Source organism: Felis catus, chromosome E2 (assembly GCF_018350175.1).
Source record: "Felis catus isolate Fca126 chromosome E2, F.catus_Fca126_mat1.0, whole genome shotgun sequence".
Classification (NCBI taxonomy): Eukaryota; Metazoa; Chordata; class Mammalia; order Carnivora; family Felidae; genus Felis; species Felis catus.
In genome coordinates, this window is record NC_058382.1 from 31,636,306 (window position 1) to 31,649,548 (window position 13,243).

Here is a 13,243-nt window from a genome sequence, read left to right on the forward strand (position 1 = left end):
TGGTTCTGCAGCCTTGTCCCTTGAGGGCTGTTCCATTGTACAGTGTTATTAATTCTGCTAACTTTCAGCCTTCATTGCTGACAACAGGCCTCTTGGCTTTCGCAGCCTATTACATTAAATTTCCCATCAAACCATGTCAGCCTCTGAGGTCACAGATTTCGAGAGAAGCTTTAGATATTTTGCCATCTGACTTCACGGGCAGGTGTTTTCTAAATTGCTTTTAGGTTTGTTTTTCCAGTGTCAGAAATCAGATTGAACCTATTTAAAAAAACTCAGACAGTGAGTGCTCATCAGGGTAAGAACAAAGCGGAGTTTGAGGCACGCCTGAACTGGCGCGTGTTTATGTGTGTGCGTGCGTGCATGTGTGTGTGTGTGCGTGCGTGCGGGCACTTGTATCTCGGTTGACCTTTCAAAGGGAAAGCAAAGCCTTCCAACCAGACTTCATCCCCGACCCCACCTGGTGAGTAGAGTGTCTTGTTGACTATCTCTTTTCCTAACACTTACTGAAGCCCCCAAATAGAGCGCGGATGCCCTGGTGAACAGAGCTGTCCTCCACCGACCTTGATTTTGGAGGGATCTGTGAAACGGAGAGCGGCATTAGAAGGTCACTCCGGGCAGGCCAGTGGAGCGATTGTGGACCTCGTTTAGGACTAGCATGCCTTAGCGTGGGATCCTCAAGCAAGTTTCTGGTGGCAATAAAAATTCAGTGTTTCTTTTGCCACGTTAGTTTTGGCATGCCGTGGTGGGATTAAAATAAAGGAGACGCAGGAACCTTCCTTCCAAGTAACATGGCCACAGGCACCGCGTTGCTGTCAGAATTACATTTGGAAGGAAGCCTGTGGAGGAAAATGGAACGGGGGGCTCCATTTAAGACACAAAAGAAATGTTGTTTTTGAAGCCGTCGGCTCATGAAAATGATTGCAGATCATTTGGCAAACCCGGCGCAGCCTTGCAATCAATATTGATTATTAGTTCCAGTTAATATTTCTGCTCTGGAAATGACAGCGTTAAAAGCTGGCCGTTGCCGGGCAGATTTACGGGCTTGGCACTTCACGGCCTTTTCGGTCCCTTCCCTGCGGATCGTGCGTGTGCTTGGGAGGGTGGGAAAGTGACAGGCCTCGGGAGTTGAAGAGAGGGAGGACTTACTCCCTGGCTGCCTCAGTGATAGGTGTTAAACACTCGGGTGCCTCACCTCCGAGCAGTGGGCGACAAGAGCTTGGGCGCCTCGCAGGAAGAGCCGTGCTCCGGCCCTGCCCCCTTTTTCTTCTTCATTTTTAGAGACCCTGCGAGGCTGCTCTTTCCGAACCCATCAGGAGCCAGCTCTCCGTGCAGGGGGAGGTGCTGAACCAGGGCCGGGGGCCGGAGAAGGATGAGGGAGGCGAGGCAGTGTCACTGTCTCCCCTGCTAGCAGCCAGAAGGAGAGAGAATCATTTGTGGCACTCTGGGGACAGTTTTGTCACCCTGACAGTAATGCTGTTATGCGCTGGCTTGACACACAGGATGAATCCATAAAGACAGATAAGTAACTGTGAAAGTGGCTGGGGATCAGGCTGAGTGCCACCACTCACCTGCAGTGACAAATAGATAGTCATGAAGGATTGGAAACCCTGCCCAACACGGAGATGTGTCAGCAGAGAGATGGACTACAGCCCCAGTGACACCGGCGGCTGGAGGAGAGCGGCCGTGTGCACGTGCACACCCCCGCGGGGTGCGCGAGGGGGGGATCTTCAGAGCCTGGCTTCGGGGGGGTGGGGGGGCGCTCAGGCTTTCCTGGGCCTGGGGGGGGTGGGTGTTGGTGAAGGAGGGGGGAAAGGATTTCAACTTGGTTTTTCCTTGTGAAAGGGAATGGTGGGTGTTTATTGGTAAGATCAAGGGTGTTTGGTTCGGAAGGCTGCGTTCAGTTTCCATTTTCCCCGGGATTTTTTTCATACCAATAGGGGTCCCCATCTGCAAATGAAATGAATCCAAGTTTTGATAGTTAGCAAAATATTACTCCTAAGTGTCAGAGGCACCAGGCAAAGGGCAGACGGAAGCAGGGGGCCTCGTATTTATCTTTTCTGTTGGAAAGGTTTGTTATTTCTGGTTGGGAATCTGCTTTTCTTCAAGGAAAGAAATTCAGAGGGACATCGTTTGAAGAAACGAGCCCTGTGCCCTGTGCGGATCTGCCCTTCCCCCCCCCCCCCCCCCCCCAGGCTGGAGATCCAAACAGCACCGTGTTCTACACTCGTGAATCTCCTTGTTGATATCATGCAGAGTACGCTTTGTTTTAATTACTCTTGAGGTCATGAATGCCTGGCTGTGCTCTCGGAGATTCCTGGAAAGTTATGGAACAGATACGAGGTGAAAATAAGCATCACAGCGAAGAGTAAAGCCTCCTCTGGTCCCTGTCAGGGATTGGGACAGAAGCCTTGAGATGTTGTACAGCCACTTAGAACTCTCTGCTTTCTTTAACCTACAAAGAATATTTTGGCCCCCGGGATAAGCCTAAATGTATCGAGGACCCAGACGTTTCTGCACGATGGGTCCTATGTCTGAAGCGCATGTTAGTGGGAGGTGGGAATGGAAGCAAACCGATATTCAAGTATGTTTTCTAGAACAGTGACCACGATTGTTAGCATTAATAAGCTGGCTCCATGCGGGGTGTGGAGAATCATCTACCAAGTCCTTGTTCGGTTTTTAATGTAATAATTAAAAAAAAAAATAACAGTGCTAAGCTTTTTTTTTTTTTCCTCGAATGAGTCCTCTTGTCGTGTTCCTTTGCTACCTGCCTTTGTCATAGGTAGATGTGTACTTAATCCCCCTCCCCTATACTTAGGTGCTTATTTTTCTTCTGGGATCTTAACGCAGGGCACTTGTGTTTGAGAAGCTCTGTTTCCCGCAAAGGGTTTTGTGTAGCTCAGACTCTTACAACTCCTGTTCCTCTCATGACTTCTGTTTGTGGGCTGTGTACTTTAGCATGTGTTTCCCTGCCTAGGCAGGTCCTCACAACTTTGTGTCTCTTGAGAAAATCCTGGGGCCTGTTTGTTGGCTTTAAGATACCGTATTTTAGTTTCGAATTTTTGGAGGCTAAGAATGTTTTAGAGTAATTCAGCGATAATGAAAACCTTTTTTTTTTTTTTCTGACCCTGGGTTCTGGGTTTGACATGTTCTGTCTGACCCTATCGTTCTAACCATGATTTAAATTCCGAATTTCCAGAAGCCTTATTAAATATGTCAATTTGTGCACCAGCAAGGTAAATGTTCCTGTGAACTTTGACTCCTAAAGGAAACTCTATTTGAAAAGAATAAAAGATTTCCCTGATAAATATGTTCCTCATTTCGGGCTAATACTCTCAGTCGGAACGCTGGAATGGGGAAGGGCCAACCCATTGCCTGACCCCACTTGCTACCCCATCCTGGATCCAGCCCTATTTCACAACCCACAGCATTAGATTTTTATTTTGCCAAGATCACTTTCTCCAGGGGATATAAATCTCTCGAGTGCACACCTGATTAAATAGGCCTGCGTGGGGATAAAACAAAAAGGCGGGGGGCGAGCCACTTGCCACCACGGGGCTACAGGTAAGCGTGCCAGAGACTGGCGCTCAGGTGGCTGACCGGAGCCCTGTGGCCGTTTTTATTAACTTGGGAGCTGAGGTCACACCGCTTCCCAGGGCCTTTGCGACAAAATGCGAGCCAGGGGCCTCGCCCGGCTGCACACGTCCTCACTTTGATCCGCACAGGCTGTCCCGGAAGTTGCCCGGCTCCTGCCCGCCTACCCCATGGCTTGGCCGCGATGTGAGGGGGGCACCGCAGGCGAGGGGCACCGACGCCAGGGAGAGCTGAGATGTGCTAACACTTGTCACAGTTACTCTTTCCGTCGTCCTTGGCTGCTCATTTGCTGCCATTCCGCGAGCACTGACCAACTTTGTGGTCGGTTCCCTGCGCACCCTCCCTTGTCCCATGATGCCGCTTCCCTCCGTCTCGGCACCAAACCCACCTTCCCAACGAGAGTGCCTTGGGAGAGAAATGTCTTCTGTAGCGTTTCACTGATCCTTGTCACCGGCTCTCCCTTTGTTCACCGGGTCAGACTATTCAGAGAGAAAACTGAGCTGCCTTTAATACTCCCCCAGGGATGGAAAAATTATTTTGGTAATAAGATAACAATTTTTAAAAATTCATGTTCCCAGCTCATTTGGCATCGTGCCCATCAACGCATGGCGTTCCCTCGGCACCTCCCCCCCCCCCCCCCGCCCCCAGTCCTCCTCACCATCCGCCTCTGGTCTGAGGGGTCGTGAGGACCTTTGGTGTATTTGGAACCCATCCCGTGGGCCAGCAACAAGCAGTGCTTGAAACTCCCAGGAGGACACCTGGCTCAGGTAACTTACCCAGTAGCGCCCTTTCGAGTGGACTTTTGCACACGTTATTTCTCTTTATCTTCTTCACTGGCAGATAGCAGGGGCCCCATTTCACAGTGGGGGATCTCGGGGGTGGAGAACCCCCCCCCCCCCGACCCCCGCCAAGTGGCTGGGCTAGAATTCACCATGGCATTTTTGCTGTCCCGGGAGACTTTGTGGGCACCGTGTCCCTGAGTCCTCAGAGCAGTCCGTGTGCACTAGATGGGACAGGGGATGGTGTCCCACTTTGTAAGCGGGGAGACTGAAGCTTAGGGAGGCTGAAGCTTAGGGAGGCTGACTCGTTCTCTTGGGGTCACAGCAGATGTTGAGTGACACAGCTGGGAAATGTAGCCCAGACCTTCCGACTCTTAGACCAACATCCTTTCCATTACACCAGGATTAACTCCACAGTCAAGAAAATCTCAAGAACAAAGCTACTCTTAAGTCTCCGTATAGCCTCCCCCTTTATATGACTCCAAATCCCCATGACAGCCAGCTGTAGCTTTCTGGGGGAGATCTCCAGAAGGGAAGGTCTCCCTCGGCTGGCTCTTCGGACCAGGCCAGGGAGGGCTTAGCAGAGGGCCCCACACGGAGGGCATGCTCACCACCCAGCCGGCATCGGAGATGCTGACGATCTAGACCCACCTTCTGGGACGCCTTGCCTTTTGCTGACTCATGGCCTGAGTGTGTGCCAGGTGCACAGGCTGTATCCAAAGATGGAGTGGATGTACGGAAGAAGAGTGTCAGGTGTTGCTAAGGACCAACAGGCAAGGTGTCCCTGTCAGTGGGGACAGAGAGCAGACACTGAAGGCAGGCGACTGCGCTCTGAAAACCTCCCCGTCCCCGAAGCCCGTGCTTGGATCACAGGGGAAGCTGCCACCCGTCAGCGTGTGGTGCATTTGCAAAGGTCAGCCTTTAATTACATGCACAGTTAAATGGAAATACTGTAGAGAGGTCACACTCGTATTTCTTTGGCCTTCATTAATGTTATTGCTCTGTCACATTCTCTCTCCTTGGGTTTGCAAATGAAAGTTCCTTTAATACATTTAAAAGGATTATTTATTTTTAATTGTTTTACCTCTGGAGGGAGAGGTTACTTTCTTTTTCTTTTTCTTTTTTTTTTTTTTTCTTTTTTTTTGTGGGGGGGGGGGTAGTTGAAAAAAAAAGACTTTGCCTATGCATTTCTTGCTAATTTATTTCAAAACCGGTGCTTTTTATAGTCTTATCTACTAATGCTTTTGATTAAAACACAAGCAAAAACCAGCCAACACGAACAGGTTGAATGCCACATCTGTGCAGAAGATAGCAGCTCACTTATTTATGGCTCCAAGAAATGGAGCCTAAATTAAGCTAGCTATTGCTGGAGAGTGGATAAGCGACCATTATGAATTATCCTTAATTATAGCGATTTCCTAAACTAATAAACCTGCTAAATCTTTATTGCAAAGGTTAGTTTACGCAGTGCATATAAAATCCGCATGTGCTCTGCATCAGCCACCAGCTGTCTGACAGTGTGTTGCTATTTCAGTGAGTGCTCACATAAATTTTATGTTGGTTATATTAACAGTCAGTCCATATCACTACCCACAGATGCCAGCAGACATAAAAATTGCTCTCTAGTGAGCCTAAATATCCCTAGAAGCTAGTTGTGTCTAATGTTCCATGTAGTATTTGTACGTGAAAGCACCAGATTGGAGGGTTATTTACAGATGAATATTTCAATCCAGTTAGTTCATATAGGCCTACTTAGCCTTCTTTGCTGGTTTATTTGTATGCTAAATAATTCACCAAAGGTTCTTGTTTACTTTCTATAGTAGTTTCTATGAAATGCAAACAAGGGAGCCAACTTTAGGTGTTCAAAAGGCTAAGCAGCTCTGTGTTTAAATGCAGGTCAGAGCAGCAAACGCAGTCTTGCCCATGGGCTGTCACTCAGTTTTACACATCCTTCTTTTTTTTTCCTTCCTCCTCCAGATATAACTGGAGCTTGCTGCTTTCATAGGAATTTTTGGCTGGACTATCTTTATTCTAAATTTATCTTTTTCAATACCTGCTATATGCTACCTTCGGCTTGCACAATTAACCACCCAACGCCAGCAGCAAAGAACGCGTTCTTGGCTCTGAGAAGCCTCCCCACAGTCCTCTGGGCTGACAAGAATAGGTCAATTCTCTGCTATTGAAATGCCCTTGTTTTCTTCCTTCTTTTTTTTTTTTTCCTTTTCTTTTTCTTTCTTTTCTCTCCCGTGATTATTCCCCGCCCGCCCCCCCCCCCCCCCCCCCGGTGCATTTCCAAATCTCAGGATTGGAAAGGACAGCAAATAGGACCTTTTCTCTTTTCCTGGAAAGCCCTGAGCCAGCCCAACCTCTGTCCCCCTGAAGGACAGAGGGGCAAAGTCCAGCTCTAAATGATGTAGTCTTTGGCAGCCCTCAAAATATCTGTTCACCTGGGTGGGAAAGATCACTGTTTTCTAGCGAGGTGACAGTTACCTGGCCCCATTGTTCACACGCCCCCGCAGCTCCGCTCCTAGGTGAGAAAGATCTATCTGCCCCTACATTTTGCAAATGTTTATGATCCTAAACATTTGCCCCTAAAGAGATTGGAAAATAGCCTCCTTCATTTTCAGCCAGGCGCTGCTAAGATCATGAGAGAGTTCAATAGCAGTGCTAACTTTTTATTTAATAATATTGATTTTATCATTTTTACTACTTACAATGGGGATTGGTCGGCTGATAGTTATTTGACCTCCCTTTGTGCATGGCCGTGGAGTGCTTCGTGAAAGCTATTGACATATATCTCTCTTCTCCCACTCCTCTTCCAGTGGCCCATCTCGGCAAATAATATTGAGATGCAGTAACTGTTCCCTGATATTGATTTCAGATTGTGTTCATCACACCCTTCCCGGGGCCAGGCAAAGAGCAGCAGCCCTAGTTCTGTAAACCCTTGACTGCTGCGGGCTGAGGTATCATTTCCATCTTCCGAGCAAGAATATCCACCATACGTGTTTCAAAAAAAAAAAAAATTACCCGAGAAAATGAAAGCATGTTTTCATCTTGATTATTTCTTACGCATACATAATTAAACTGATCTCTTCGGTTTTATGTTGGGCTTTTTTTTTTTTTTTTTTTTTTTTAAGGAATACTAGAAGATCCGTGGGTCCCTGAGCTGGTAGGAGGAACTCTGATTACATTTTAAGCTTCTGGGATTCAGAGTGTGACACACTCAGCCAGACCCAGGGCCTCTTTGACCTCCAGTTCTCAGCCAGCTGGGACTGTTCTCAGCACCTGGGCCTTAAAAAAAGTTCCATGTCTTGCCTCCATGGAGTCAGTTGAGACAACGGCACATTTAAAAGAACCTGAGGTTTAACATTCAGGGAGCAGCCCACCTAATCCAGTGATCATAATCACATTTATCCATAGGAAGGACACAACACGTAGTCTAGGTGGATTTGCATACTCATTGAGAAAAACACCAAGCTCAGAGCAAATAATACTGGAAATCCTAAGTTTTATAGACCAAAAAAAAAAAAAAAAAAAAAAAAAAGGCAATAGAGAATATGCACCAAGAATGATTATATATGGGCAGTGGGGTCGTGGGTTATTTATTTTGTCTTCTCTGGGCATTTCCACAATTCTCTAAATTTTCTTTTGTAATTAGGAAAAAAAAAAAAAACAACCCTATTCACAAGCGTTATTTTTGAAAATGGAAAAGTTAGTAGACGGATTGGAATTCTCCAGAAGATCCCTGACCTCCAAAGTGAATGCATTAGCCGAGGTGGAGATTGACTCACTGCCATGCTAATCTCCACTCGGAGAGAAGTGGGACAGACATCGCCCTGTCGCGGTGCGCCTGCCAGTTTTTATTTTGTGAAGCCCCCGGGGACTGCACTAGCCTTCGCCACCGAAACCTGAGGGCAAATGGTTAGGAAGAAGGGCTTTGGAATCAGACAGGCCCGGGTTCGATTCTCAGTTCTTTCTTTCACCAGCCATGACTTTACAAGCAAGTGACTTAACTTTCTCGGTACCTCAGTCGGCTTGTCTGGAAAATGGGTTATCAAGAGGATTAAATGGCACAGTGTATGTAAGCTCATAACATCCTGCCTGGCATCTCGTAAACAGTAAGTAAATGGTAATTGACATTGCTGGCATCTGTATAGCAATTTCCTCATCAAACCGGAGCCATAATGGGAATTAGCATAGTCACAGTCCACAGAATGGTGATTTTTTTCTTTCTCCGTAAGCCCAACTGGGACTCAATTAAGATCTATCCGGTGTCTAATCCATGTCAGATTTCCAGGACAAACCTGATTTCATATAGCACTCTTCGATTAAAGGCAATTCATTTTTAAGTGTACCTCTACTTTCGTTATGGTTCTGAAAATAGGATCACCGTACCGATAATTCCTTAGCATAGGACGTACCCCTCCCCCGAACCCAGGCACATGCACAGACACGCACACACACCCCTCCTTCCTCCAGCAAGACTTCTTCCAGAGCAACGCCAGAAAAAGTAACAAGAGCCTTTTAGAATATTACCTTATTTCTGCTGTAGAGTCAGTTTTGCTATTCTTGAGCCTTTTCCATTTGTGTGGTCAGAAACGCTTTCCGATATCTCGGGTCGCGTTAGGATTCTTCCCTGCAGGCAGCCATCTTCAGGGCTGAAAGCAGAGTATAAAAAGCAGCTAAATTAGAGCCTTTACACAGTTGCCGGGACTGGCTTTAATGAGAGACAGCGAACATTTTGCAGGCTACTGAACTTCTGAAATGTGACAATCCAAGCAAATGAAATCATGGTACCTTTCATTGTAGTTTAATTGGACTCAAACTTGGCACGAGGGGCCGCTGAAAGCTGTATTCAATGAGATAGACAGGAATTGTACAACAGCTAATTCAGCCCACACAACACGTCTTACAACTGTCCGAGCCCCACACCGCTCCCAGGACTGACTCTGGCGGTCAAGAGAGATAGAAGCACCGTGAATGAAAGCAGAGATTAGAAGGCAGACCCAATACGGGCATAGTGAATGGCATACCTGTCACCCTGAGTTATGCACTGGAAATAACTCAGCCTCATGGCAGCCAGTACAGGCCAATTTATTTTAAAGAGGCAAAAAGAAGTGAGACAAACTTAGGCCCTCTCTTCTGCCTGCGAGGGTGTCAAGATATCAGTGTCAAGGAGCCCTCTTACCAGAAGGGTGAGGATGAGTTGAGCATAAACACTAACAAGGAGAGAACTAAGCATGGGCCTCCTGTTGAGTGGAGCTAAATGGAAATCCCAGTCGAGTAACCCAAAAAGCAGGAAATCACCATAGCTGTCAGGAAGGCGACCAAAATCCTGTCAGGCAACTACGCGAGGGCAACATACGTTTTGAGGGGGGAGTGATGTTGCAGAAGCGTATCGTTTTCGGGTGGGCATGTCTGGAGCTGGGAGGCCCCTTGGAAGTTCAGGAGGGTATCTTGGCTTCCTTGTTTCGTCCCTGTATCGCGGCTGAGTGGCCCGGGTGGAGATCCGACTATGTAACCTCAGCCTCTTCTGGCCTACCCATCCCACCTGACCACTGCTGTTATTATGGCCGTAGGTTGAGCCAGTAAGGCTAGGAGAGTGGACAAATTGGGTGCCTGCATGTAACAGGCCATCCTGGACATTGATTTTTGAAGGTTCATTAGATAAATGCTGACATCACAGATTGATGTCTCTTTAAACCAGTACCTAGTGCAGGACCATCGAGGGAATCAAAAATATTGATGTAACATGTTTGAGCAGAAGGCTCGCTGGAGAATTCCCCTGCCTAAATGGGATCCATCAATTTAGGCTTTCTTTAATTATTCTAATTTCTGTGCATCGCATCAGAAGGGGCGTTTGCCTCCACAACTGGTGTTTGTGTGGAACACTGCTCCCACTTGAGGGGCAAAGGACGGCCAGACAGGGGGCGCAACGGTCTATTTCTCATTGTTGTTTGAGCTGCCGTTTCGTAATGAAAATTTCTGATCATAGCCTAATTTTCCCATACAGTGTGGCCATGGAATTGACAAGGGACTGATTAATGGGCCGACCCCGGGGCCAGGAGGCTGCTAGGTTGTTCTCTTGTGGAAGGCATGCTGGCAAAATAAAGTTGATGGTTTTGTTTGTGTTTAACCCTTCACCTTGGCACTATCAATACATTGAAGACATCATTTGTATCTGCAAGTGTTTCTTTAATTAAGACCTTCTAAAAATCTTTCCTATCGATTCATTCCATTATCCTATTGATTAGCTGCAGTGGATCATGTACTTGGTCGTCAGTGGAAGGCAACAGTCTCCGCCGTCTGTCATGACTACAGATGCAGACCACAGGCAGCTAGCATGCGGCGCCCAGGGCTGGCAGGAGTGTCTTGCGTTCTAATGAGGCGTCGGCGGTGGCTCGGTGGGGCTTGCTGAACACCAGCGAGAAAGCCCGTTGTCTCCTGCTGGAGGGGTGGCCAAGCATAAAGCATCCCCTCCAGTTATTTAGACCACAGCCGCTTAGTGAACAGTATGCAGAGATGGCGTGGCTCGCGTCGGCGCGGGGTGGGGGGGGGGCGGTGGTGGGCAGGATTCTGCTCTGCATCTGAATTTGGAAATCTTGAGCCTTGAGACAAAAGCAGACTCAGAAATGTAGATGCAAGGCTTGGTTCCGAGACAGGCTGTCCATCTTCCTTTGCCCAGGCTACAGCTCTGTGCCCCCTCCCTCATGGGAATCAGCCTGCTCACGAGACCGGCGACAGGTGCCACGGTGGGCTTCCTGTCTTAGGAGGGAAGAGCTGGCCACCTTTGTACGTGCTGCCATTGGTCATGGATCTAAATCACCCCCTCGTTTTCAAACTGAAGAAGCCTGTGGCGAAGTTAGCTCTGAAGCCTGGTGTTTTGAAATATTCCTTAATATCGACAGTCGCCAAGAGTCACCCTGGCTGGGGTTTGAGGATAGAAGGACTTTGGTGTTCTAGGATACTCAAAGGCAGAGGCGATAAGGCACTCACAAACGAGTTAAAGCACCCAGCACGGGGGGAGCTGCTCCCCCAGGACATCAGTAATTGCTGACCTGCCGAAAATTCCTTTTTCTCCTTCTTGTACATGTACTGTTGCACCCCCCACCCTCCCATGCCTTCATCCTTCAAATAAGCCAGAGCAGATGGCTTTCTTAAGCGCCCGGATGCCTTTCTGCCCAAGTGGAATCCAGTAGAAAAGGAAAACTGTAGAAGCAGGGAGGTTAGACCCGAGGCAGGTCAAGTTAGAGAACATGCTGTCTCTGCTCTGACTCTTGCGGAAGCAGATGAGTTCATGTTTTACTCTCAGAGTGAGAATTCCCAAGACTTAGAAGCATCTCGCCACAGCAAGCTCACAGCGGTCTTCGGCTTCCTGGTCAGACTTGGCCTGGGTTTGCAGTAACGTGTGTGGTCCCCGAGCTCATGCCAGTGGCTCCTTTGTCCCCAAGAAAGGCAGCAGAAAGTCCCCCAGTGTGGGTGTTGGGGATGAGAAGGTGGGAGAAGGAAAGCTGGCGGTGGCTGGCAGGAACTCTTTTCTTGAAAATGAGTATTGAGGGGCGCCTGGGTGGCGCAGTCGGTTAAGCGTCCGACTTCAGCCAGGTCACGATCTCGCGCTCCGTGAGTTCGAGCCCCGCGTCGGGCTCTGGGCTGATGGCTCAGAGCCTGGAGCCTGTTTCCGATTCTGTGTCTCCCTCTCTCTCTGCCCCTCCCCCGTTCATGCTCTGTCTCTCTCTGTCTCAAAAATAAATAAATAAAACGTTAAAAAAAAATTTAAAAAAAAAAAGAAAATGAGTATTGAAAAGAATTTCCACATTTATAAAACGTTTAAATCAAAGTTGAGTGCAATTGCATGGCTGATTTGGGTGTCTCCCACCCGCTGTTATTAATAGCCAGTTGTCCCTGCCAACCCAAACGTTCAGTTTCCCTTGGCACCAAATGGCCTGTTTTGGGTGTCCTACATTCTGTCCGGTGGGTTAACATCGTAGAACGAACGGACTGTTTTCTCAGGCCAGGGACCCGACCATCCAAACTGCCAGCTCGACCCTTGTAAACTTTCGTAAATGTCTTCTTTCCACAGTTCTGTAAAATCTGTCATTATGTAGCTATCTCCCAGACTTTTCTCCAAAAGAAGAAGAAACTTATTTAGATCTACGTGGACTTTCCATAAGGTGAATTGTTTAGAAAAGGTAGTAGGAAACATTTGTAAGGCTCCGTACATCTGAGTTTGCTTCTCCAATGAGTATGTTTTAAGTTAAGCTGCAGTCTGTGGTAATTAAAATCATTTTTTGAAAATTCAGAGCGGTATCAGACAGAAGAGAGAAGGCTCCTATAATCCCACCCCCTTAAGATAACCACTAAGAATATTCTAGTGTACTAAGTTTTTTCAGTGCACACATATGTTCACATATACTTTTTAAAGCAAAATTAGAATCAGAGTATTTTATAACCTGCCTCTTTTCACTTACTATATCATGAGCAGTTTTTCATATCTTTACACATTCCCTGGGAACATGATTGTTAATAGAAACTTGTATAAATATGCCATCTTCATTTAATTTTTCTCCTCTTGTTGGACACTTAGGCTGTCTGTTTTTCCCCACATCGTATACAGTGCTGGGATGAGTCCCCTTGTCTGAAAATTTCGTGAGAATATTTATCACCTTAGGATAAATTCCTAGAAATTGAATTACCGGGTCAAAGGATATGCACATTTTTAAGGCCTCTGACACGTATTGCCAAAATGTTCTTCCAAAAGGTTGAACCAATTATAGTCTCCCCCAGCAGTCCACGAGCAAAACCCGTTTGCCCGTACCTTTGCCGGCATTGGAAACTGTATGTGTATGTGTGTGTGTGTGTGCGCGTGTGTGTGT

At 47.4% G+C, this 13,243-nt stretch overlaps 1 protein-coding gene and 1 long non-coding RNA gene across 5 annotated transcripts in view; one reads left to right on the forward strand and one right to left on the reverse strand.

Annotated features, from left to right (window-relative positions):
* LOC109494864 overlaps positions 1–9,361 on the reverse strand; it is a 21,197-nt gene extending 11,836 nt beyond the window's left edge. For both annotated transcript variants that reach the window (XR_006590722.1, XR_006590721.1), the window contains exons 1-2: positions 9,168–9,361; positions 8,907–9,028 (exon numbers count right to left, since the gene is read on the reverse strand). This is a non-coding gene — a long non-coding RNA (uncharacterized LOC109494864). The remainder of the gene's footprint in view (positions 1–8,906; positions 9,029–9,167) is intronic.
* Positions 1–13,243, forward strand: part of FTO (FTO alpha-ketoglutarate dependent dioxygenase) — a 440,209-nt gene that overhangs the window by 347,498 nt on the left and 79,468 nt on the right. The window lies entirely within an intron of this gene.